Source organism: Cibotium barometz, chromosome 50 (genome assembly GCF_041138505.1).
Source record: "Cibotium barometz isolate CiBa-2024 chromosome 50, ASM4113850v1, whole genome shotgun sequence".
In the NCBI taxonomy this organism is placed as follows: Eukaryota; Viridiplantae; Streptophyta; class Polypodiopsida; order Cyatheales; family Cibotiaceae; genus Cibotium; species Cibotium barometz.
In genome coordinates this window covers 15,388,844-15,414,370 of record NC_141095.1, presented here as the reverse complement: position 1 = coordinate 15,414,370, position 25,527 = coordinate 15,388,844, and positions in this window count along the sequence as shown.

Below are 25,527 nucleotides of genomic sequence, written 5' to 3'. Positions count from 1 at the left end.
TTTTCTTTCAGACCATTGGGATACCTTCAAACAACTGACAGAGGCAGGAAGAATTGTGGAAGGTGAAAAGGGTTTTGTGTATATAAATCATATTATCTCCATTGAGACAGGCTGAGGTACCAACTGAATAGAAGATTTGATAGCCTGCCTGAGGAATATAAATTCAACTGTAACTTGCACACCAGAAAGTGTAGAGTGCTTGAGGAAACCATGGCATTCCTTATGTACATTGTCTTCAGTTCAGGACTCTCTAGAAGAACAAGGGCAGGAGGCTGAAGAAGAAGACACATCTGAAGCAAAGGAAAAAGATGATGTTCCTGTGGCAACAGAAATGGCAGAGCAGGAAGAAGATATCAACCTCCAAGATGAGGGGCTGCAAGTGGCTGCTCTTGACTTTGCTCAACTGCTGAGGACTGAAACTCTTAGGGCAGCCTCCATGATATAGAGTGTATGTTCAATTTGAGGGAGGACTATGCCATTTCCCTTATTGCCCAGGCTTCAAGGCTTGACAAGGAGGTTGGCATAGAGGATGGCCATTCACTACTGGCTTTGGAAACAACTTTTGATCCTGCAGAGGCCCTTACTATTTGTTTCAAAGAGGCTGAAAAGTTCCAAGAGCCAGATGAAGCTGCCTTCCAGCTCACACAGGAAGCTATGAATCTCTCAGCACTATACAAGGGAAAGCTGAAAGAAGAGGCTGGACTGGAGGGGAGGGGAGAGGAATAAATCTTTGGAAAGATGAACTACTTGTTGCTGATGAAAATGAGAAGGTATGATCTTGTTACTTCAAATCAAATACTTTATCTTGTGTTTAAATTTTTTGTAGGTTGTGTATTATCTCACTCCAATCTTTTGATATGTGGCAGCTACAAATTGAGGATGACACATTCCTCCAGAGAACAAGTGGAAGCAGGCCGGCTGGGTTTGGCAAACTGTCAAGCCTAGCTCATTATATTCATGATCTAGTCAATGCTAAGATCTTGATTTACCATAGGCAGTTGAGCAACAATGGAGAAGCCATTGTTTACTTCTTTAAATGTTTGTCTAGGGTTTTAGGTGGACATGATCTTTCATGGCAAAAGGAAAAGATCATTTTGATAGAGAGGTTATCTGATGCCATAGATATGTTTGGGGATTATGTGAATAAGCAAGCCTCTAGGGCCTCTTGCTTTTTGTTATGCAGCATTAGCATGTGGTGTTAAGGAGCCCAAATGTCTGGAGGGCTATGGAAAACACAAGCTCATAAGGTTTCGAGAGCCACCCATGATTGCATCAGGCAACACAATCCAAGGAGAAGAACACGTGGAGATAGCTGAAGACAAGGATACCCCTCCCAGACAAGCAATAGAGGCAAGCATTGATAAACAAATAGTCGACATCAAGCCAACAGGGAAGAAAAAGAGTCCAATCAAGATCAAAAAGAGACTTCCGATTGGCAGGCTCTAGGGGTAATAGGATTTATTCATCAAATATAGCACAAACATTATGTTGACATGCATCTTGTCATCAGTTCCTTGTCCGTACGGATGATCAGTACCCTTTTGCATTTGTCCCATCACCATACGACACTTCAGTACTCTTCCCACACTCAGTAGCTTCTAAAAGCATTTGACACTAAGTACCTTATTGGTAAGGATCAATAGTGTGTCTAGCATAATTAAGTAGTATTGATTGAATTTTTTGTGTGTAGCTCATGGATGTATTGATGCTTGTTAATATAGATCACATGTTTCACAAAAGAAATACTTTTGATGGAGTCTCAAAACATATAGGCATAACCCCAAGAGTCACTTGTTCCACTAAAAAAAATTCTATTGATTGAGTTTGAAAACATGTGGACATAACACCAATAAGTTACAAACTGCTAGTCATGTTTACTTGTCCATTTATGGTTTCTAAATATCTTCGAATCCCTCCATTGTCTATGTCTTTCTGCTGCCATTGAATTGTCCAAAGTTTGTCTTCGTCTTTGCTTTTGGGCTAGAATAAAAGCGAGCTTGACTTTGGAGCTAGCAACTTTTCTTTTAGCATGCAGCCTCTATAGTATACCTCAGTAAAACCATTGGAAGACTTCCTTCAGACTATTTGCCTTTTGACTCCCTCCGTAGTGTTGTGTGTGTCTGAAAAATGCATTACGTGCCATGTAGTGAGACTTCTCCATGCCTTGGGTAGACCAAATTGCTGGGCATCCATACTTTTTGACAAAATAGGGAAGGTGGTTGTAGATGATATGCTATTTTCACAAAGACATAAGAATGCATAGTAAGTTATAAAAAAAAAGAAGATCACACTTAAGTAAAAGAAGAAGACAGAACCTTACTATGTAGTGAGTTATATTGCAGGCTGTCCACGCGTCTTTCATTGACTTCCCAAAATGTTTAATTGCCTCTTCAAAGTTCTTGTAATCACTCTTTGTCCATGTTACATTGTCACAGAACATGAAGAGTTGATCAAGAGACCTCCACACCTCTGCCTTCACATTTCGTGCTTCCCCATCTGCCTGGTCTTTCACGGCATTATGGACTTGCTTCCACAATCCATAATTAATCCTTGAAACTATTCTACCTTGCCTTACTTGCTTACTACTGTGTTTGGATCGAGACAAGAATCTTCTTGCCTTAACACTACCAATAGAGGGCTTGATTGTTGGTACCTCCTTGCCATTGGTAGACTTTTTAAAATCCTTTGTGATATGAACATCACCTCCATCATGCAGACCTATATCGGATAACACTTTTTTCAATGCTTGAAGAGCATCCTTTCTATTTTTTTCAGGACGGAGTTTCCAAGCAAATCCAATATACAAAAATACCAATTTCTCAATAATTCGACATAGACCATGCAATGTGCATATGTGAACATTACATAGTGGAATGTCAAGAATGGCCTTGAAGTCAGGGTCAACTTTATCTCTATTAGGTGCTCTCTTCCACCATTTGGAATCCATTACTTGAGCTGATTCTTTGCAGTAAAGACAAGGAGACTTTGAGTTGCCTCCTTTACTTAACGTTATACATGCACTTAAGTGTTTTAAGATCCCCCGCCATGTACTACTCTACTTTTGAAAATCACCTTTTCCTGCAACATAGAGATTCTCTCCTTGCACTTGTCTTTTAATTATTTTTGGTATTTCCGTGTGGTGAAACACCCAATCTAGTGTTTCATGGTCTTTTGTCTTCACCTGTGATTATAGAAAAAACAAAAGTCTTACTATAAAAGATTTGAAAACAATGACTAAAATCAAGTACGAAACAAAAAATGATCATACCTAGAACGAGCCTAACCACCATATGTGTTTCTCCGACTACACACTAAAATACTTCGAACTCGCTTCAGTCAATGATGTATCAAGTGCTCCATTCATCAATGTAATAGTAATCCTTTCCATTTTCTTTTCCTTTACAACCTCACACTCATCCCAGTTTGATAACAAATTTCAAAATGCCTTTGCACTCCTCAAATGTTATTCCATAAAACTCGACCATTCTTCTTTGAAGTTGTTGTAGATCTACAAATATATTGTTCCAAGGGTCATACACTGTGGTTTCTTTACCACCATGAAATATTTCTTCAATATGGATATATTGCCCAATAAACTCATCTATACTTTCATTCAAATGACTTCTTATCCTCCACACGGTTGTTGGATTTGGTAGTAAAACTCATTTAATCCTTTGATCTTTCAAAGCATGGAAAATTGAACTATATCCCTTCCTGCTAACTCCACTAACATCAAGAGCCTCTTGGATTATAGTGCCATCAACTTGATTATTGGATATAAAGTCCTCTACAACATTGCGTTTGATTGTTTTGTATTTTTTTCTTCAATCAAACCTTTTGCTACACCACAAGAAAGCAATCCTTTCATTTGTTTAACAGGAAGAAGGTTGGGATCCATATTTTCTTTTGCAGGCTCCAATAGTTTCGTATAGTAACAACACAATATGCCTATATCATTCAACACCTCCATTCTTGTTTTGCGTTAATGGACACAATAGATATAGTCATTTGAGAGCCTTTTTGAGTATACAAAATGAAAATTTTCAAACTAGCCTTGCTTCCTGAATTCTTCGCTTGCATCCACCAGTCCCAGCCTTCAAATTTGTAATGTTTTTAATCTTCTTGCTTCGTAGTCTGTCTCCAAGCATGGTTCTCTTTCTTCTTGCTCTTGTCAACTCTTTTTTACTCTTTGAATGCTCCTCAATTTCATTCTGCAATTGCTGCTCCAATTTTGCACGAATGGCTATCTCTTGCATCCTGGCCCCCTTTTCTTGTAGGTAAATCATTTTATACGTTTCTGCAAATGCAGACTGCGCTGAAAATATAACCAAGAAGTCCATTTTGTCCATCGCCCGCAAACCTTAGTAGTCTGGTTGGATTGACAAATGGAGGTGTAGAGTTTTTTACTAGACATTTTGGATATATGCTTCCATCGCACCATAAGTCAATATGTTGAAGCCCTTCTCTTCTCATATTTTCCCGTGTTGAGCATTGAGCACCGTATCCTTTCGTCTTTTTTTGTGCTGGAGCATATTGTTCTTCTAAGCCCCGATGTGAAGATGGTGTAATCGCTTCTTCTGAGATTGTGACTCACTAGTATCGGCCATTTTTTGTGCTTCTGAGGTTGCGAAGTTTGCTTGTCAATCTCATAGTCTTTTTGTAACATGAATCGTGGAAGTGTGGTGGTGTCCATGTAAATATTTTGAAAAAGTGCAATCATCAAGTTCAGTGATGGATTCTTTATGAGAGGCCTGCACACGTCGTCAAAAGAGATGCGGAATCTTCGGGAAACAAAAAAAAAACTAAGGAGATATTTAATGCAAAATCGTGTTAATTAGACAAAAGATTATCTTATTCCTTTCTAAACTGACAATTCTGTAGTCCTTACTGACAGTTCTGAGCCACGTTTTCGTATTTTACTATTTTTGAGGTCTTTTAGGAGAGAAATAAATCAAAAAATAGTGAATTTCTTACAGGGCCCCAAAATGAGCTCCCTTTTTTCCTAATGGATGATATGTATATATGTAGGTGTAAAGTGGATCCTAGATGGCAAAAGACGTGTGGCAACCAATGAGGATAAATGCATGTACTCGAATGAAGAAAAGAAAATGCGTGGGGGAGAATGAGTAAGTCGGTCGGCATAAATTTTTGGAAGGAGGCCAGGCAGCAAGACGGGATCATGAAGTACGCAATTTGGAAGTTTTGGAGCTACAATGGAAGACGAGGTGGCTAGACCGAACCAAAGGTGAGAGGGACTACAGTTGAGAGAGGTCCTGAGGGTCAGCTTTCTTTGTGAAGATTGTAGGCCAGAGTTCCCATAATTTTTTTCAAGATTGCATAGAAGGACACCACAATGTCAACGGAATTGCATAGAAGGACACCACAATGTCAAAGGAATTTATAGTGTTAGAGTAGAGGGAGTGATGGGAAACAGAGAGTTGGCTAGGAGGTGTCCCCTAAGTTCTCTGAGTAGCACCTCTGTTAGAGACTTGACCCAGATCAATTTATCCTCAACTGTAGCTCTTGATGAAGCTTTGAAGTTCTATCGCCGAGGACTACTTGAGGGAGATCCTTGAGTTTTTGGTGTTTTCTCCCTATGACTGTGCCCAGGTCTCACGGTTGTTGATACATCTGAAGCAAACAGAGAGTTTGGGTTTTATCTTTGGTCTTGATGTCTTTGTTGTAAATAATGAATGAGTTGTTTTGATTGAATTCATGGAGATTGAATCCCTGTGTGTTAGTTTGGAGTCTGAGGTGCTACTACTGGTGAGTCAGAGCTGACTCAGTCACCATCATATGAGAGAGTATAGTCAGTTCAGGTCAGATGAAGTCAGCGGAAGGTGTAGAAGGTTTAGAGTGGCTTGTCGAGGTTTGGGGAAAGAGATTTTGAGTCAGATCTGACTGTCAAAGGTCTGTTAGCAGTGAGAAGTCGGCAGTCAGACACGAGTTAGTGGTCTAATGAGTGATCCAGTGTCAACTGTGTGTCAGATGTTAGATGAGTGTCCATTGAGATGCATCCTAGTTTGGTTTGAGTGTTCTGAGGGTTTAGAAGTTTGGAGTCATTGTTGCAGTCAGCAGAGAGCCTATAGTGTGATATCGCTTTGAAGTGTAGGCAGCCTGAGAGTCAGAGGACACGTGAGGCATCTAAATTAGATGGATCTCTTTTCAACTGCCGAGTTGGTTCTCAATAAAGTTTAGTCTGAGATTTGTGAGCAGGTTGTTAGCAGAGGGTCAACAAAGTGTCCAGGGAAGTCGTGGGGTTGTGGATCTAAGGTTAGTTGATGCTAGAGGATAGTAGAAGAGTGGAGAGGACTCATTTCAGTGGCGTTAGCATCAGCATTCGAAAGCAGTTTATAGTCAGCTTTGTGTCAGCTCTGGGAAGGATTTTGGTTAGCTAGATATAAGTTGAGGTTAGTTGAGGCTTATTGATGGAAGATCGGAGGTGTTGGAGGTCAGTGTGTTGATTGAGAAGGACAGCTTGAGAAGGACAGCTAGAGGAGTCAGCTGAGTTAGATTGAGAGATTGGAGTGTGTTAAGGTGTTCGACGATGTCAGCTGGAGGGCGCAGGACAACAATAGAGCATATTGGTGCCCTTGGAGTTGGGATTTCAGTGTCCCCCAATTCTGATCCCATTGTGTTTTTTTCTTGTCTGTCTTTTGGTGTTGTTATAGACGTCATCACCCATTGACCACACAATGTGGACCAAGAGTAATGGGATGAGCAGGTGAGAAAGCAAGTCGATAACCCCCGATGGAACGTGCAAGAAGAGGAAGCATCGGATGCAACGAAGCGGATGGAGAGCATGGGGAGCTCGCACCTTGGGAGTGGAGGATGGGACTTATTCTATGAGTATTTTGTAAGTATCCATGCTTCTCATGTGTATATAAAGTGTACAGTTGTATGTTTTTATATGTGTTGTTTGCATGCATGTAGGAGCGGGTGATTGGTGCGGCCGACCTACTGAGCTGAAAGAGTGTTACGCATTCAAACATGGCACCTATGCCTTGCTTGAGTGAATTGAGCACGATGGCAAGAATGTGAATTGGATAGCTGTGGTTTTAGTAAGTACTTCGTACCTTTTTAATATATGTTATGAGCTTGTAGGACACTTTAGTTTGCAGGGGCTGATTTGTGGGTCTTGCATTGTTTTTGTAGAGGAGACTAGCACACGGATGGATACCACTTAGAGCTCGCATTTGCGAGTGAACTTCTTTTTGCTTAGATATGTAGATGGGGTTATATAGATCCATTTTGGGGTTGTATAGGTCTCTTTTGCACCCTTTAGGGTTCTGTAATTTGCTCGCCTATATGGCAACATTTATGTATGCACCAATTTTCTTATAATGTTTGATATCCGGCTGGCAATTACTCATATCTTTGTGTCAGTGGGTCTTTGTCTTAAACGTTTAATTTTGTCAAATTCTTCATTTGAGACTAGTTGAAGTAAGGTCTCTATACGTTTGGCATAATGGTGCATCAAGATACACATCTATACTTGGATGCACCATTATGCCAAAAAATTTAAAACCTGCATTCGTCTTTAATAGCATCGAAAAAGATGTGGGAAATAACATCTAAAAAATAATTGGTTTATGTGTCGAAAAAATCGTCTAAAAAAGCATCGTAATATTTGTGATAATTGAACTATTTTTTCAATTAGTTTTCAAACAAATGTAGAGGCATTTATTCTAATAGATATATAGACGATATTTTCGACGGTTTCTTAGATCATTGTTTAGACGAGTATACTGACGATTCGATACCGAACGAAAGCCTCGATGTGCATATGGATGTTCCTGTATTTTCATTGCTATTCATTTTCGTTAGGTTAAACGTCAAAATGTTTTGCTATAAAATGAGGCAATATTTTTTGTGTGAGAAGAGAATTAAGTATATGGTTTAAGAGAAGGCCGACTTAGCTATGAAGTCTAAGAAAAAAATAAGGTTGTATTGAGAAGGCTAGGATTAAGAAGTGGTTTGATACTTTAAGGCCACTCAAAAAGAAGGCCCCTTCAAATTTCAGCCGTGCTTGGCTGGACTCTTGAGCTCCAATTTTAGTAAAAATTATTCACTCGGGCAATCCCTCTAGAAACATGCCCAAAGCTACATTAGTAGGCTTTTTGTTTGTTTTGAAGGCTTAATAAAGCACGAAGAAAATGTGAGAATCTTGATACTACGCGCCGACTCGTTCATATCGGTCTTGAGACACAAGTAACTACGGCAGCGTTGGTGCCTTGAGCGACAAGTAATTGCGACCTTTTGGCACGACACTTCTTTAAGCTAGAAATTTTAGAACAATTGTGTACAGTAAGTAGCTATAAGTCTATAACCCATTGCCTAATTCTCATTGTACTCGTGTGATTCAGCCGTTCTACCGTCCTTGCTTTCTCTCGAGGCTAGCTCCGACTCCCACTGTCATTCATCAATCTAGCTTTTGAGTACTGTCTCAAAATCACTCGTTTGCTCAATATTACTACTGTTAATCATGAGTAATTCTCAAAGCCCGCAGGCCAGCAAAGGGTGTAGCACAGTGTGGTCGATGATTAGGAAGGCTCTTGTGTGCTTCACCTCCAGCGACTCCTCCCCACCCTCGCCCAAGAAATTGGCCGCAACAAGTCATCATCGACATGACGCTGCCGATCAGAAAAGCAAGAAGAAACAGATCAAGCAGCATCAAGATAATATGCACATGGAGCAGACCAGCTCCCTTGGTGCCAGATACTTCCAGATGGGCATGCGCCCTGGCGCTCTGCTCTGATCTACAGTCTACTTCCAAGAGAACGTCGACGCCAATATGGCCAGGACGGCCGGATGAATTGCATCTGCAGTGGCGGAACGGGTAATCTTGATGAGAATATGCACATGGAGCAGACCAGCTCCCTTGGTGCCAGATACTTCCAGATGGGCATGCGCCCTGGCGCTCTGCTCTGATCTACAGTCTACTTCCAAGTGAACGTCGACGCCAATATGGCCAGGACGGCCTCTGCAGTGGCGGAACGGGTCACGGGTTGGGGAAAGCCGGTCGTCGTCAACGGATAAGAACTGACAACAAGTGGCGGCAGCTGGGGCGACGAGCGGTGCGGAGGCGCTCGCGCGAAAGACGCCTTCGGATCGTACGAGCGGTGCAGGGCAACCAGATGCGTGTAACGACATCTGGTTGTACTCGGATACTTCTGGATACTCATTGCGCTGTACTCGGATACTTCTTATTTTATAACCTTTTCGTTTTTCTTTTGATAGCACGACTATTAGAACTTAGAAGAGAAGTTCTTTAAAACAGAGTTGCGTACACCCTTGATTAATTAATTAAGGTTGTAATGTTTATTAAGCTTCGTAGCTTTCGACCAGCCAACTCTCTTCGATTTTATTATTTTATTATTTTTTGTCTGTCTCTCTTCGCTACATCGTCAGTGTTCATATTCGTCTTCGAACTTTTGTTTTGATTTTTTAACATTTTTTCCCATTTTAAAGAATGCGCATTTGTCTTTGTCTTTGTTTCAGCGTAGCTCTCTATCACAAAAAAATAAATTCTAAGGAGGCATTCGCCTCAATAGACAATCGAATTTCACCACCTAGAGAGGCAGTTGAGGATCAAGCGGGATAAAAAATCCCACCGCCTTTGACAGAACATAAGGTTTCTAAAAAAATTAATAATAATTAATCTAAAGCTTCCACTCAAAGGTTCAAGCCCTCTCACTAGTTAATTAATGTGAAAGAGAAATTTTGTTCCATATTCACTCTACTTGTGTGTTCACTTAATTAATTCTCTCTATTCACAAGCATATTTGAGCATATTTGGTCCCATATTCAACGCCAATATGGCCACGACGGGCAGCTGGGCGACGACCGGTGCGGAGGCGTCCGAGCAAAAGACGGCTTCGGTAAACCAGCCTGACGCGTGTAACGACAAAGGATACTAATTGTGCTGTACTCGGGAGTTGGCGAGGTTCATATACTTCTTATTAAAAGCTAAGCAACTGTCTGTGAGAGAGAGAGGAGCCTCGCCGCCGCTTCTCACCGCTTTGTCCCCCCAAACCAATCACGAGATGAGTAGGGGAGAGTGAGATACAAAAATGTCATAAAAAACTTTTTCTACTAGTTGAACGATGCTTTTTGAATAAAAATATCAAAATTATATCATGTTTTACACAAATGAGATGGATGAAGCATAAAAGGCAATAAATACATCAAAGATTTAATCATTTACCACATGCGAAACAAAAATGCCATCATCGTATTTTCATGATGACATAGACAAAGCATACAAGTTAAAACATCAGTTGTAACTATCATATGGAACTCTATTATGTTCTTCATAATGACATGGAATATGTAGCAAACAAGGCAATACATGATACTAGCCTTAATTAGCATGATACTACACATATCATGCTTGCCCAATATGTGGGCCATCGCTCGTGGCATCAAGACCAGATCATCTCAAGAAGGTGGTTTTTGAAACCCATCACCGCTTTCTTCCTTGTTTCCATGCAATTTTGGTTCCTTGTAGGAAAGGTGTTCCACCACACCCCATGACCATGGGGTGTTCCACCACACCCCATGACCATGGGCGATTGGCAAATATATTGGAATGGAGTGGATAGCAAGGGATGAGTAGGTACTCCTTGTTCTCTTGTCTCCCTTATTGGCCACAAATAAAGGTCCATCACCTCTTGAATGTAATGCACATCTTCAACAATCTTGCCTCCAACATTTTGGATCATTTAATTGGTGCACATGATACACTTGGGGTAGTGAGATCGCTTGATTGATTCCCTGACACACAAGCTAGTGGAGAGGGAAAATGGGAAGGTGGTCTTACCAAAGGCACCTTGGATCCTTACCCACGGAGGAGGAGAAGAGGGTAAAAGATCAAATTGCCTCTTTCCGCACACCCATGGGCTTCATGCGTTCATTGAAGGGTGCCTTCTCAAAGGCAAAGAAGTCGGGATCTCCCCAATTATATGGGTAAATACCCATAATTAGCACAAATTCTTACAGGTATGTTGGAGTCTTTTTCTCATCACATCTATGGTTGCATTCATTTTGCTATGTTTTTATGGTTTCCCTTGTTGTATGTGCCTTTAGATGTAGTTTATCCTTGCCTTATGCATTAATGGGTGTGGAGATAGCAAAGTGTGTGAGGCCATCTATAAGTTAGGGCAAGTAGTGAGATGAATCCTTGGCCTAATCAATCATATTGGCTTCATCTCTAAATCCATCATTTTGATGGCTCCTATCAATACAAAGCCCTATTGCACTACTTGAAGAAAATGTAGTGGTATTATCATCATGGTTATGACACATAGGCTCATTGATTTCATTTAATCAAACCAAAGGTAGTAGATCTTCATTTGTATTGCATTACTCAAATTCTGAAGGGGTTTGTTCCATATCTTGGTCCTCATGGTGGTCATTTTGATTGTTAGTTGCATTTTCGATTGATTATCCACCATGCATTTCTTCTTCAACCATTAGGAAATTTTGGAGGTCATTCGTAGGGCCTTTTATAGAGAGAGAAAAAGGAGCGCATCCAATCAGGAAGAAGGCAACGTTACGTTGAAAAAAAGGTTATTTCTTTTTTCTAAATCCAAAAACTCTTCTTTTTCACCTTAAAATGTTCTCTACTTACACTTGATAGTCACTTTTCACACACCCGAATGCATTATACACACCTACACTTTTGTAGAGAGGGAAACTTCAATTCGAATCCATGTATTAAATACACATCTTTGTAAAGGAGGGAAATTCCCTTCCTCCTCTCAAACTTCCTCTTGGGCTTAAACAATATCTCACGCTCTTTTCATTTCCTCTACCTTCTGCTGCACTCCATTTTCTGAAGCTTCAGGCTTTTGTACTCCATTTCTTCTGGAAAAGATGGGTAGAAAATCTCTTTTTATATCATCTCGATTTTGTCCCACTAATGCCATCATAGATGATTCAATTCCTAGGGCAAGGAGACCAAGATCATCAATGTTTTCTATACTTGTATCCAACTCTCTCAATGCACAAAATCAGTGGATTGAAGTGCTCATCACCAAGGGCACATGGGTCCTTATGCAGTCAAGGAAGAGAAGAAAGACAAGCAACAAGAATACATTTAGGGCATCATGGAAAGGAAGAGTAAAAGACTTCAAGATAGCTCTAGGCTGCTGGAAGGACAACATCAAGGAAGTCCTAGTGTAGCAACTTCAAGGGCACACCAAGGTCACATGGGTCCTTATGCAGTCAAGGAAGAGAAGAAAGACAAGCAACAAGAATACATTTAGGGCATCATGGAAAGGAAGAGTAAAAGACTTCAAGATAGCTCTAGGCTGCTGGAAGGACAACATCAAGGAAGTCCTAGTGTAGCATATATATATGCATAATGAGCTTGTGCTTGAGAATCCAGATGACATAAAATTTCCCCCTTGCATAGACCAAACTGTAAGTTAATCTATCGCTTGTCAATCTTTCATTTTCTCATAATGGTCTAATGAATTGTGTAAACTGTCCACGTCGTCGATGGTTTGCAGATGTGTACCCCTCATCATATGAGGAGTCGGAGCCAGTTCAATGCATCATTGGAGTTATGAATGTGGTTCACGCACACGTTAGTCGGCTACAGTATGAGGGAAGGAGAAACAAAAGCCTTGTAGATGCAGGAATCTTTTTCTATGATCATTTCTACCATTTGCTAAACAAGAAACAAAATTGTGGCCGCTTGGAAGAGCTACCTTTGCAAGCTGAGTGGAACTACATGGATTGGCCTATCCCAGACCCCTCAGTAATGGAGTCAGCAAAGAGCAAGCTCTTCAAGGATGTGCAGCGCTCTCTCTACGAGGGAGCATTCCAACTCGTGTAGTAAAAATTATTGTTCACCTACCAATTACTGTGTTCGTGGAATTTTTTAACTTATTTCAGGTGAAGATAGCGAGAACCATGCTTGTCTGTAAAGATTTGGACACATTCCTCTTAGCAAGACTTCTTGATGAGGGATGGCTGAGTAAAGTTTTTGACATATCCATTGTAACATTGCACAGGAGACCATAGTTGCGAAGTACATGATTGCAACTCAAACTTTTATCTTGTCCTTCTGGTATAGTAGGTCTCGTTACATTAATGGAGAGTTGGTACCAATGGATCAGGAAGCCACAAAGTGCAATGGACGACAAAGTCATAGACATTGAAGTGATTGACGAAGCTTCAACACTGGTGACAATTGTTTCTATATGAGGAAAATGCAATTTACAACAACTAAGGAAGGATGTTGTCGAAGAATCCTTGCAAGACACGCCGGCACACTTTAATTTCATTCACAATGGAAGAAAGGTCCTCCTTAGAAGGGAGCGACTAATACAATGTAAAGAACTGGGTATGGCACAGAGTCAAGATCATTCCTACTTGACAATACCGACTCCAATGTACTCTTCCAATTAATAAAGTCTATCTTGTTAATGACACTCCTACTTGACATTACAAATTTGAATTTACTCTTTTAACATAATTAATCAAGAGCCTTTTGTTTGATGCAATACTTTCAAAAAACAAGACAATATATACTATTTTCCAAGACACATTACTTGAGTGAGAATAGAATAGTTGAAGACATTACATTACAAAAAAGGATACAAATTTGAATATACTCTTTTAACATAATTAATCAAGAGTCTTTTGTTTGATGCAATACTTTCAAAAAACAAGACAATATATACTATTTTCCAAGACACATTACTTGAGTGAGAATAGAATAGTTGAAGACATTACATTACAAAAAAGGATTTCTCATTACATAATCTTGTAACAGAGTCTTTTGATTTGTACAATCCATCTAAATATGGAATCAATTGCTCTTCCAAATAAACATCATCTGCATTACCTTCGAAAGGAAGGGGTGATATCTATGTTCCAATGGGATTGTACATAGCCTTCTCAGGGGTATCATCAAATTAATAATGTATTTGTGGGACTATACGGGTGTTGGATATCTACAAGTAAGGGCACCCCAAGTTTGTTGGGATGAAAAACACTTGGGTCAATGTAACAGTGCCTTTGGTCATATACGAAATACAATTCTCTTTCCTCAATCTTAGATTCTCTCAAAAAGTAGCATGACAAGAGGCCTCAAATTATGCGTCATCATTGAGGACTAGATGGCCAGTCTAAAGTGCTTAGTTACAAAGTTGATAAATTGATACAGTTTGGGCCTTAGCATGACATTCATTTCCCCGACTTTGTAATTCCCTATAGCACTTGGTCCAAAGCTCTTGGGTTGGCTTTTGAGAAGCAATCCATTAACATCCAAGATGATAAGCCTCCTCAGTATCTGGAACCATTATTGACATGATTCTAATTAGTCTGAATATGATTGAAATGTATAATCATTGTTAAGGGACAAAAACAGCTAATAGAAACAATTATTAAAATTGAGTTGGTTACATTACATAAGGTAAATTAGGCTTGGGATCTTCGTCAAGCTTGGGATCCTCACTAGCCTCATCAGACTTAGGTTCTTCATTGTTCACCTCCCTACTAGGTCCCGGCTCGTAGGTCCCGGCTCGGCCTCTGCAGTCTGCTTTGCGTCTGTCTTCTCTTCAGGCTTCGGCTCTGCCTCTTCAGCTTGCTCTACCTCATCAACCTTGGGATGTTCAATGTTAACCTCCACATTGGACCTTGGCTCTGCCTTTGTGTGCTCAGAGGGCTTTGGCTCGCCCCCTACAGCCTGAAGGAGCACCTTGACGTCTGGAGGATTGGGGAATTCCGACTGCTTCTCCTTAGACATCTCTGTGCTATTCTTTAGTATTAATCGTATCATGGTCACTCTGTACCGCTCCACATAGTTCCTATCATAATTCTTTAATGCGGTCTGAAAAAATAAATTTCACAATGTCAAACCGTAAATCTAGCTAAATCAATGTCCACCCGATGATTCTTCCACTTACCCTTGGACATGAAGGGATTCATAGAGAAGAGACTCTGGAGAATATATTCTGCATGTATCATTGATCTCCATCCACCACAGGAGTGCGAGTCTCCTTGCTTGGGCACTTGAACAGGCTTGACCTCTGATTTGTACAATTCATTGTCTCCATATAGAGGACCAAGAACATGAAGAAGCCTCTTTAATTTAATGGAACTTCTAATTGGAAAATTCTAACTTTATGAGTTTCTTTCCTTCCTAACCACAATAGAATTTAGAAATAGTTCTATACAAGAATATCAGGATTTTATAAAAATACTCTTCTTCCACTAATCCAAAATTTTAGTATATATCAATTTATTATTTATCCACATGTAAATATCTTAAAATATTCTTTCCACGAATTTAATTATCAACATTAGTATACCCTAATTTCTTATGTGGAATTATGGGGTGAAAACTCCTCTTTTATCATCAAAATTAATTTAGACCTTTTTCTACTTAAATACCATGAAAATTTCTCTTTTTAATTAAATACAAATGTCCATATTTTGGAATATGTCAAAAATTCCTCTTTTAACATTTAAATTTTTGAATCCCAAATGTCATGAAAATTCCTCTTTTAACAATTAAAAATTCTAATGCAAAAAATAAATCTATCAAAAAATCATCTTTTCTCTTAATTAAATACTTATGCATAAATACAAAAAAGTATTATTCCATGAATATGATAAAATCATTCTTTTTGCTTAAAATTTCTAAACCTAGAATATGGTAGGAATTCCTCTTTTAGTATTATGCATAAAAATAAGATATGTATTTTTTTCTAAAAATTTTACCATAGCTTCTCTACTATTACTAATAATTCTCAATTTTTCTAATTGAATAAAAACTTGTAATGAAAATATGATAGAAGTTCTTCTTTTAAGCTTAAAATTAAACTATTGTTGGAATTGGGGTTGCAGGAAAGCACACAAAGCTTGGAGAAGAAGAAGCAAGAATGCACATAACACACAATGTATTAGATTGTGTCAATGTACAAAAGATAAGCTAGCCCTAGAAGGATGGGCGTATATACAAGCCGGGGGGAAAAACCTCCTAAAGAGGGAAAAAGTGGCCCGGCGGTCCTAAGTGTGTTTACACACATCAGTGCCTATATATATGGCAACAAATCCCCCTTGGGAGTGATGGTGTGAACAAGAGCTGGCACTCATGTATAGGGGAGTGCCATGCCCGAAGTAGATCAGTCCACAAAGGGGAGCAAGCCCAAAGCTTTGCGAAAAGCTTCGAACTTCTCACGAGGAAGCGCCTTTGTGAAAAGATCGGCGAGGTTGTCCTGTGTTGGCACATAGGCCAAGCTGATCTCTCCTGCTGAGAGTCTCTCCCTGACATAGTGATAATGCACCTCAATGTGTTTTGTGCGAGCATGAAAAACTGGGTTTCTCGCAACTGCCAATGCACTCTGACTGTCAGTGAAGATAGAGGTGGCAGACTCCTGTCCAACACCCAAGTCAGCCATAAGCCATCTGAGCCACACACACTCAACCGTACCTGTGAAAGCTGCCCTGTACTCAGCTTCACAACTAGAAGTGGCCACAGTAGGTTGCTTCTTGCTCAACCAAGATATGCATGAGCTACCGAGCATGAAACAAAAACCACTTGTTGTGGACACTCTTGTGTCATAGCAACCAACCCAATCTGAGTCTGAAAAAGCATGTAAATCTGGCGGCAATGATCCCCCCCTGGGATAAAACAACCCAAGATGTATGGTGCCACTCAAGTAGCGAAAGATGCATTTAACTGCCTTCCAATACTGAGACCCTAGGCTATGCATAAACCTGCTCACCTATGAGACTGCAAACTGAATGTCCGGCCTCGTAATGCATACATAAATGTCTGATAGAGTGTGACATCGTAATGCATACATAAATGTCTGATAGAGTGTGACATCAAAGTGATCTCCAGCATCATGAAGACTCAACTTCAAACCTGTCTCCATTGGAGTAGCAATAGGCTTGCAGTCTTCAAGGCCAAATCTCCGCAACAATGTCTCAATATACTTTGTTTGACACAAAGAAATACCTCCATCACACTGCTTAAATTATATCCCTAAATAATGGTACAAATGCCCCAAATCTGACATTTCAAAAGAGGCATTCAAATCAGCCTTAAAATCAGCAATATGACTCTCATTTGGTCCTGTGAGCAGCATGTCATCGACATAGAGAGCAATGATTAGATGTACATCATCCACACATTTAACATACAAAGTGCTTTCTGTTGGACTATTCTGAAAACCATGTGCAGTCAATATATGCATGTATCTTTTCATACCAAGCTCGTGGAGCTTGCTTTAAACCATATAAAGCCTTTTTCAACCTGCACACTTTGTTTTCCTGCCGTCTTTGAACAAAACCACGAGGCTGCGATACATACACCTCCTCATGCAAATCTCCATTCAAGAACGCAGTCTTTATGTCCAACTGATGTACATTCCAACCATTATGAGCTGCCAATGCACAAATGCTACGAATGGTAGTCATACAACAAGTGGGAGAAAAGGTCTCATCAAAATCAATGCCTTTTTCTTGAGCATAACCCTTTGCAACAAGTCTAGCTTTATAGCGATCAATACTGCCATCTGGCTTTCATTTCAACTTAAAAACCCACTTACATCCAATGGCCTTTTAACCAATAGGCAAATCACACAAAGACCATGTACCATTCTTCATTATAGCATCATATTCACTTTGCATTGCAGCCAACCAATTTTCTGATTTTTGTGCCTCATCAAATGAAAGAGGTTCTTCCTCTTCACACATACTAGACACAGCTAAAGCATAACAATCTGATGCATAAGGGGCATGCTGAGAACTTGAACGAGTACGACTAGACATAGGTGCATCAATTTTACTATCACGCAAGGTTTGCACTAGCCATTTAGGCATACCTCTAGCTTGCTCATTTTCAGCCCTATTCTCAAAAATTACATCCTGTAAGTCTGCATCAGAAATAGGCTGATCTATGATGTCGTTTGAAATCTGCATAGGCTGAATATTTGCCTCATTAGGACTTACATTTGAATTCCCACCTATAAACTGAGGCAACAATGTATCAAATACATCCCGTGAGCTCACACCTGTCTCTTTGGTACATGATAACAAAGGCTGTACAGCATCTTCCACAAAAACAACATCTCGACTAATCAAGATACGCTTTGACTGCGGATGATACAATCTGTAACCCTTGCTCTCAGCACTGTAACCAACAAAAATGCATTTGACAGCCTTATCATCCAATTTTCTGCGTTGTTGCACAGGCACTAAAGCATAGGCCAAGCAACCAAAGACACGCAAGTGACCAATAGAAGGCTTCCTGCATGCCAAGCTTCGTATGGAGTAATAGACTGCAAGGCCTTAGTGGGACACCTGTTGAGTACATATGCAGCACACATGATAGCCTCAAGCCAAAACGCATGTGGCAAAGCTTGGCTCTTGACCATACATCGTGCCATCTCCATAAGTGACCTATTTTTTCTCTCAGCAACACCATTTTGCTGAGGGGCATACAGCACTGTACATTGGTGTTTTCTCCCACGACTAGCCAGAAATACATCAAACTCTTTAGACATGTACTCCCCCCCCTCGATCAGAACGGAGGGTGCCCACAGTACAATTGGATACATTTTCAACCATAAGCATAAACTGTTTGAAGCACAAAAACACTTCGGACTTTGCCTTCAGTGGATATGTCCATGCATGCCTTGAGTAATCATCAATGAAAGTCACGAAGTACAAGTGTTTACCAAATGACGGAGTTTGCATAGGCCCACATACATCACTATGTACAAGTTGCAATTTGCGAGTGGCCCGCACAGAACCATCCTTTGGAAATGCAGAACGCTGCATTTTGCCCAAAATACAGCCTTCACAAACATGTTTCAATGGTGCCTCAAGAGGGGGCAATGAAGCAACCATATCAAATTTCTGCAAACGTAGCAAACTAGCAAAGTTCAGATGACCAAAATGAGCATGCCATATTTTGCATCTGAAACTGCCTTTTCATTAAAAACTGCATTTGCTGAATCTTCCACACACTTGTCATAAGAATTGAGCCTATACAGCCCACGAAACAAGGTGCTAGATACAATAATCGTATCACCAGAAGTCAAATCATGACCAGTACATCTGTCATCCACACAAATTTGACTACAAGTCTAAGTCTAGCAAGCGTAGAGACAGACAATAGATTCTTCTTTATCCCTGGCACATACAAAGCATCTGAAAGTGTGAAAGCACTGCCATTTGCAGCAGTAAGCATAATTTTACCAATGCCCTTCACTGGGTAAGAAGCATTATTGGCACATGTGACAGTATTCCCATTAGGGACAGCCTCAAGAGAAGTGAACATATCACGATGCGAGGTAATGTGCTTTGTAGCACCACTGTCAAAATACCATACATGAGAGTCAACAGAAACTGCCAAACATGCATCATGTACAGTTGGGTCATTCTGGCAAAACACGCTAAACGCCCATTCTGTATCCTGCACAACATTTGCAGAATCTGCATTTGTAGATGCATCCCCGCTATTGTGGCTGCATTTGACTCTTTCTTCTTTGCGTCTTTAGCCTTTAGCTTAGGGAAATTCTTAATGACATGATCATTTGCCTTACAATAGTTGCACCTGGTCTTTTTCTTGCCTTTATCAAGAGCCTTCTCAGACTTATTGTTGCTACCTGTGGGGTGGAAGGAGAAGAAGTTGCAGACCTACTAATAGGAGAAGAAACAGTGGAAGGGGCTGCCTTACCACTTCTTCTCTGTTGGGCAGCAATAAATGCTTGATCAACTGCACGACGCTGCCTAGCCCTATTTTGCCTGGACTGCGCTTCTTGCAAGAGCTTGTTGACTAAAGTATCATACTTGATAACATCAGGTCTGTCCTCAGTAACAAGTCTCCACGTGGAAGCAAAAGTCTAATATGACTCACATAAAGCATCAAGAACAATCTGCACAAGAGAATGATCTGTCCTCAGTAACAAGTCTCCACGTGGAAGCAAAAGTCTGATATGACTCACGTAAAGCATCAAGAATAGTCTGCACAAGAGAATGATCTGGAATAATCTCACCTGCAGAAATCAACTGCTCCTTGAGATCTTTAATCACAGCCAGAAAAATATTCATGTCATCATCTTCCTGCATAATCTTCAATTCTAGCTCTTTACGCAAGTAAGAGATTTTTGCCTCGTTACGACCTGCATACAAACCAACTAGAATATCCCAAGCTTGTTTTGCTATTTTAGCTGAACGAATATGTGGGGTGATGTTACGTTTGACAGAAAGTGCAATCAAGGCATGAGTCTACGCATCTTTACCATCCCAACGAGCTTGTTTAGCAGTGGGTAAAACAGCAGCAACAGTAGAGCTGCTAGAACCTGCAACATCCTTAACAGATCCTACATCCACAGAACCTGGACGTACATCCATACCCTGCACAATGTTCCTACACTCCTTTTGCAACCAAAACATGCTGCATCATGTATGCGCAAAGTGGGTAGTTGCTGTCTCCATCCAATTTGTCATCAGCAGATAACATGGGAAATATATCATTGCTGTTATCAGCCATGGCCACTGACTGAAACTGATGCAAAAGCTACCTGTAATGAAGCAAAGACTGAACAAAAAACAACTCGTGCTATGTAGCACGGTCCACAGTAGAGTATGTATGCCTGTTTTGCAGAAAACTGCACTGTCAAAATTTCTGCACAAAATGACGAAAACACTTGTGCAGAACTTGCAATGCAAAAACGGAGCCCGAAACGATCTCAGATGCGATTTCTGAGAATGCCAAGCCCAACGAGCTTGTTTTCATAGTATAGGGACCTGCAACAAGCGCTCGTGAAAGCTCACCTCAATCGGAGAACGTGAGTCGGAGGGTGTCGGCGGCGTAGCCCTGGGAGCCGATGCCTGCTTTGATACCAATTGTTGGAATTAGGGTTGCAGGAAAGCACACAAAGCTTGGAGAATAAGAAGCAAGAATGCACACAACACACAATGTATTAGATTGTGTGTACAAAAGATAAGTTAGCCCTAGAAGGATGGGCATATATACAAGCCGAGGGAAAAAACCTCCTAAAGAGGGAAAAAGTACCCCGGCGGTCCTAAGTGTGTTCACACACATCAGTGCCTATATATATGGCAACAACTATATATATATATCATAATTTTAATCATAATTATAAGAATAATTATGATTATTCTCCTTGATTAAGCTAAATTAAACATTCCTCTTTTCCCAATCTGTTAGGATAATCCTTTTCTCATTTAGAATGAGTTAAAGTAATTTTTATCTACTTATAAACAATCTAAAAAGAAATAACCATTATTTTTACCAACACAAAATCATGGAAACATCAATTCTCAATCTCTATCTCATCAAGCCTGGAGTTTAGTTTTGAAATAAGAGATTATGATTGAGAAACATTCTTTTATTAGCCATAAAGATGACTACTCTTTTTAAGAGAGAGATTTACTTAAGGAAAGCATTATAATTAAGCATAAATATTAACTTAATTCTAATTAGACATTAAGAATCTAAGGGAAAGCTTGATTTGAATAAAAACCATCATTTTGAAAGCTTCTCAAGCTTGAGAGGGGTTGAGAAGAAGAAAGTCGTTGAGATAATTGAAAAAACCATAAAAATTAGTCTTACCTCTAAGTTTGGCTTGATTCTTTAATTTTAGCAGTAGCAGTAAAGCCCCCAACCAATCAATTGGCCACCAAGAGGAGAAGAGAAAACTTCAAGAGTTGTTGGAGAGAGAGAGAGAGAAGCTCCAACCTCCCCAAGAGAAGAGGAAAATTAAGGGATAATAGAAATATGCTTATTTTAAGATAATACTAGCATGGTATAGCTCAAGGATGAGAATACAAAGGAATGAGGGTCTATTCATAGGTGAGGGAGGCCACTAACCAAGTCCAACTGGGTTCTAGAGCTTTCCAGCTTCAGTTTGACTAATTTTAGACAAGATTTGTACCAGTTTGGCTCCCTTTTTGATCCAGTTTGTTCCAGGAGAGAGGAGAGATAAAAAACACATGTTTTTAAATTAAAAAACCCAAGCAATGATGTAGAAAAATGTTCCTACTTGATGGGGCTCCCCTTCAAACCTTCATCATTTCTCCTAAATATCTCATTTTTTTACTAATATACCTTAATTTTTAACTAATAAACCTTGTACTCAGTCAACTCTTTATCTTATGTGAGCTCATTTTTCGGTATTTTCTTTTATTATTTAGATTTATCTCATCCCAATACTTGGATTAAGCCTATTGGTCCATAAGAACCTTAATTAGACCATAATCCAAATTTTTTTGAAATGTGGACCCTTAGGCTAAGGCCTTTAATACACATATTTAATTGATTCCTAATGCACATCCGAGAATTTATTTTGAACTTCTATTTCAGGGAAATATATCTTAGATATTAGGAGATTTTTTATATCCAAAATACTTCGCGAGTCGGAGGCATCTCAGTCAGCTCTTCAAGGAATATATTTGCATACTCACTTAACCACTCTGGTTCTTTATGAAAAGATGCAGGGGGGAAGAGAGCTTGAGCTCTTGCAAGCACACACACACTCACAAAAACCTAAAAGAGAACACACAAGGTGAGAGGCTGAAAATCTTCTTCTTCTTTTACACAACACTCAACACACCGTATACAAAGATAAGAGTGCACAATATGAAAAGGTACTCAACCAAATACATACTAGGGTTCTCTATAGTGTGAACCCCCAACTAAATGAGCTGGTGCTATCCCACTGGCCGCATATTACCCATGATCTCACCAACAACCATGCCAGTTGGTGTAAGTGTGGGGCCTATCCCCTAGGCGGGTCATCAGTGTCCACCGCCTCACTAGATGAGCTCGATATCTCAACACTCCTCCTCGAGCTCAACTCCATCTCATGTACACCAAGAGAAGCCTTGCGACTGCGGAGCTTCTCTGTACCCAATGCTTTGGTGAAGATGTCAGCGACCTGATCCTGTGTGCTGACATAAACAAGGTCAACGTCTCCTGCCAAAACCTTCTCTCTGACAAAATGGTAGTGGACCTCTATATGCTTCATGCGAGTATGAAAAACTGGGTTCCTAGCCAACTGTATACTGCTAATGTTGTCACAGAAAATGACAATTTGTATATCCACCACTGATAGACCCAAATCTGCAAGTAGCTTTCTCAACCAAGCTACCTCACATGCTGCCAATAGCAGCACCTCTATACTCGGCCTCTGGTATACTGGATAGAGCAACCATTGGCTACTTCTTGCTGCTCCAAGTCACAGCAACACTCCCCAAAGAAAACATGAAGCCACTAGTAGATCTTCTATCTGAGATACTACTAACCCAATCAGCATCTATGTACCCATGTACACATATCTCTGTCCCAGATTCATAAAATAGTCCACAATGCAAAGTAGACCTCACATACCTCAGTATGCGTCTCAATGCATCCAAATGCAGCTTTCGAGGAACCTGCATAAACTTACTCACCAACCCAACAGCATAGCTCAAATCTGGCCTGGTGATCGTCATGTAGATCAAGCTTCCTACTATGCGCCTATACATAGTAGGATCCTCCAAAATCTCTCCTGAATCTGCACTCAACTTGCCATTCTGATCCAATGGCACTGAGATAGGCTTACAGCCTGTCATACCATACTTGGACAACATGTCCAAGCCATACTATCTCTGCAGTAATTCAATACCATGTGGTGGCCTAATCACCTCAATGCCCAAGAAGTATCTAAGCTTCCCTAGATCCTTCATCTCAAACTTTGTCTAAGCAAGATCTTTACATCAAAGATCTTTGCATCATGGTCCCCCGTAATGATCAGGTCATCTACATAGATGACAACAAGCGCAATCCCTCTATCACTGTGTCTCACATACAACGAGAAATCTATGAAAGCCAATAGTGACAAGATATTCAAAAATCTTGTCAGACCATGCTCTTGGTGCTTGTTTTAAGCCATACAAGGCTTTCTTCAACCTGCAAACATGCTCGGGGTGACTCACATCCTCATAACTAGGTGGTTGTAACATAAACACCTCTTCCTGCAAACATGCTCGGGGTGACTCACATCCTCATAACTAGGTGGTTGTAACATAAACACCTCTTCCTGCAAATCCCCATGCAAGAATGCATTCTTTACGTTCATTTGATGTAAAGACCATTGCTTTGACACAGCCACTGCTATCACAACTCTCACTGTTGCCATCTTGGCAACTGGGCTGAAAGTTTCCTCATGATAAATGCCATATGTCTGTGCATATCCTTTGGCTACCAATCTAGCCTTGCCTGCTTATGCTTCCATCACTATTATGTTTTACTTTGTACACCCACTTGCATCCAATGGCTTTCTTGCTTTCAGGCAATTGCACTAAATCCCAATATACTGATAGAGAGCCAATACATAACTTTTCTGGCTCCTTAGTTCCAATCCTTGAACTCTTTCACATCTGCAAGCAGCAGTTGGATTGATCTCCGGTATCTCCGGTGCCTCTTCGTGTTCACCTTCTATATAGTCCCAGTAACCCTTTCCCATCAGGAAATTTATCAACCTGAACCTCCAAGCATGGAAGTTGTTCTTATAGCAAGCTTCTGAGCAACAATATCTGGTTTATGCCATCATTTGACATCTTGCCAGACACACAAATTTTACAGAAACAGCACTCTGGTTTGTCCTGCACAAACTGCTGTACTTTCTGTAACGGTACTGTACTACACTCAAATGTCACAACCAGTGACCTCAATGTACATACATACACCCAATGGCAACTGTTGACTTCCTTACAGCACACACAATGTCTGCACAACCAATCTGTCTTCCTGTAGTTCTTAAAACAGAGTTCTGCACAGCAGCAGAGTTCTGCACAGCACACACAATGTCTGCACAACCAATCTGTCTTCATGTAGTTCTTAAAACAGAGTTCTGCACAGCAGCAGAGAATCGATGACTTACTTGCAGTGCTTGAAATTGCCTGCTTTCTAAAAAACGGAGGTCTTAACGCGCCCGAAATGCTTTTTTGGCCCGAAAATAGCTTTACTCTCGCGAAGAAAGCTCCTCAACCAGAGATCATTTCCCGATGCCTCCCGTAGAGCTCCCAACAAGGGTATAGTCGCCAACACAAATAGGGAAGAGTAGATGAAGCTCTTACCCTCGTACCGCTTCATGTGCTTCTTTTGCTTGCAGCTCAGCCCTTAGCATGAACCAGGCTCTGATACCATGAAAAGATGCTAGGGGGAAGAGAGCTTGAGCTCTTGCAAGCACACACACTCTCACAAAACCCTAAAAGAGAACACACAAGGTAAGAGGCTGAAAATCTTCTTCTTTACACAACACTCAACACACCGTATACAAAGATAAGAGTACACAATATGAAAAGGTACTCAACCAAATACATACTAGGGTTCTCTATAGTGTGAACCCAACTAAATGAGCTGGCGCTATAACAATGCCAGTCTCTAGAATGGCTCTCACATAGCCGCATATCCCACTGGCCGCATATCACCCATGATCTCACCAACCATTCCAGTGGTGTAAGTGTGGGGCCTATCCCCTAGGCGGG